Below are 3,380 nucleotides of genomic sequence, written 5' to 3' on the forward strand. Positions count from 1 at the left end.
ATTATTTGGAAATAATGTATATTTGTATGAATACAAACAATGAAATATTTTCTTGACCTAACAAATTGTTTTTTTGTCAAGAAAATATATAAATTTGCTCTCTAAATATATAAGTCAGTGAAAAATTCACTGTTTGAAATAGTAGTTACTCATTTCACTGATTATTTAGTGATTTTGGACTTATTCACTAATCAGTTTAGTAACACCAGAGGAAATCCTGTGAAGCATAACCTCTACATTTTTTATTTTGGCGTTGTTGTTACTCTTTTACTTAGGTAACAAGAACAATTGCTTAATGAAATTAATTTTTTAATTTTCGCGCTGTAAGTCTGCTAAATTAACTACGGGATAAATATATTTTAACTCCCCTGGCGGACCGAATGGAGCCTCTACAAAGTACCCGTAAAGACCCCATTGGGTCCCTATTCGGTTCCATTTTAAAAAACTCGAAAAAACAACGAAATCAACTTTTAAATTGTTGAAATTCGGATTCTACGTTAGAATTCCCTATAGAAGGTCACGGAATAATCGCAATAGTTTTTTTGCAACGGTAAAATATTTAAAGGAATATGAGACGTATAACGTCTGTTGAATGCTACTTACAGGCGATCAGAGGCTCCATTCGGTTCTTTCGGTCCGCCAGGGTCGTATAGGAAGTACTTACTTAAGGGGTTTGTACATGACAGTCCAATCTTGAAATTAAAGTAATATGTGATTTTGTTTTTTTATTTAAAAGCATCGGAACTATTCACCTTTTTAATATTTGATCCTATTTATGGGTATTAAGTTTTTACTATGATTCTTAGAATGACTGTACTAAAATATTATTTTATTATTTTTAAATTGGCATGGTGCAATGCTGCCAACCCTCAAGAATAGATATTTCACTAAATCAATAAGTAAACTTTCACTGATTGTCAGTGACCCATTTCTAGCTATTTGAGTCAGTGAAATTTCACTGATTCATATTTAGAGAGTAGTATTATCCGTAGTTATACCTATATTTGTTTCTGATACAATGGTCGTTTTTGTTCGTAAATTCAAATTCTAGCTTTCATATCTGAACAATTTAATAAACTAGAAACCCTATAAATTTTACAATTTCGTATTTTATATGAGTTTAAAATTGAACAGCTCAAAATGCGAAACATTCAAACTTTAAGTCGAAACCAAGAGAAATAAAAATTTAAATTCGAGCATCTAAAAATGGATTAAAATATTTAAAAGCACTTATTATTTGACATTCGTTTGAGGAGTCTTATCATTTTAATATGGCTTTAAACCATTAATTGATTATCTAAGGTTGGCTTGTGTCCATACTAAACTGAAATTAAATTAAAACATGTAAAATAATTTGTAAATATAAAAACTAAAATCTGAATACATTCTGAAATTAATATATAACACAATAACTTAATCGGAAGTGATGAATTCAGTAATTAAATAAGCTCCTTTTTGCTCAATTTGCTTCCATCCTTCTTTATAGAGGAAGATGTATCAGTGAAGCCATAAAAAATGTAAAATTTTATTAGAACGTTGTTCGGGCTACCTTAAAAAAATGCCACTAAAAATCTTCAAATAACTCATCACATCTATTCACATCATCCTCGCGAAACTCTTATCTTTTAGCAGGTCATATCTTATTACATTCGCATATATTTGCACGTGCTCGCAATTCCCTTGAGAAATTTTGTATTATCTGGCATCAATATTTCAACGAATACTATAAAATACATACATTCAAACCTTTAAAAACATTAAATATAGCATATGCATATACACACACACGCACACAAGCGACATGCTCACGATATAGCGCACGTGGTAGCACACGCATCAGCACACAGACACACTTACACGTGCACAATCATCTTACTCATGGCAACCATAACCTACCATGAATTATACAACACATCATCATCGAAACTTCTGGAAATTATTATGTAACATCGAATATTCTAGTATCTCTGGCGTCACATCAATTTCTAAATGTCGGTAAATGCCGGTGCAGGAATCTATAGACAGAACTTCCCCAGTATATCTACTAAAATAAACAGACATTCTTATATATGCTTAAAAATGTGAGGCAGGATCGAAACAGATGATTGAATATAATGATGAATTTGCACAAAAATATGTTTTATTTATATTAATTGCACTTTATTTATTTTAAAAATTATGAAATTGTACTTACGGTCACATACAAACAGAATCGCACGCTCAAACGCTATGAAAAATCGCACCCGATGGGGGATTTGAACCCTGCCTAAGCAACCTAAAACCTAAGCCTCCGCACGCTCTAGCTAATTACGCTAATGTATCGCTTGGATTGTCTTGACAAAATCGCAGCTAAGAATTTACGCTGAAAAGCCAGGGCTAAAAAAGGAATATATTTTTTTCTATTTTTTCGTTTCATACATTTAATATGAATAGGTGGATTTAAAAATGTTCAATAAAACTACTTAAATTTAATTTGTTTAAATTTTAATAGTTAAATCTTTTATTAAAATATTCATTTGATTTGTGATAGTAGATGTATAGGCTGCGTTCTGGGCCACGATTCCTACCTTACCGGCATCGAGAAGCTTCGACCTGTAGTGGTTCGTGTCCGTGCTAAGCTTCGAGAACGTTCTCGAAGGGTTCTAATAACGTCACGATTACGCAATAGTCTGTAGCCAAATTCATGTAAACATGTGTCAAGGTTGAATGAGAAAAACAAGGATGATTTATTGCTTCCTGATAAATGATATTTTAGCTTAAAATTCCTCTCTTTATTTGTTTAATGCGTAAAAGATGCCGGTGGACAGATGAAATCTGATATGAGGGTTATGCATGGCATCCTGTTTTGCTTATTAATTTGATTTGAAAATTCCTGATAGATGATTCCTGCCTGTGAGAAACATTCTTCTGCAGTATAGCATCTTCGAGAAAAATAATTTGAATTAAAAAAGTATATCTATAAAGTTAATCGAAGGTAAGAAAGGAATAAAAAAAGCATTGCTTATACTAGGTCATATACTCAGGAATGCTTGTCACTTTATTCTGGTATCAAGTAGTGAGCGAAGACCAGAGATAACAGCCACACGCGTTTAAACTCGCAGAGGCGTTCATACATCGGCAGTCTGAGGCTGCACACATTTCATTATCCTATGCTATCGTTCTATAAAGAGATCACTTCTTTTTACAGCTCGCAATCGTTCGCTTTCGTATTCATTCTTTTCCATATGCTAGGCCCGTCAACCTATGGACGAGGTATATGTAACAAGATACTGAAAACAATTTCGAGACTCGAGAGAGAGAGATTATAGACAGCATGAATTTAATTTGAGACTTTTCATGGACGTTTAGTAAATACCAAGAGTACACTGCCCGACGCTTAT

Source organism: Belonocnema kinseyi, chromosome 4 (assembly GCF_010883055.1).
Source record: "Belonocnema kinseyi isolate 2016_QV_RU_SX_M_011 chromosome 4, B_treatae_v1, whole genome shotgun sequence".
Classification (NCBI taxonomy): Eukaryota; Metazoa; Arthropoda; class Insecta; order Hymenoptera; family Cynipidae; genus Belonocnema; species Belonocnema kinseyi.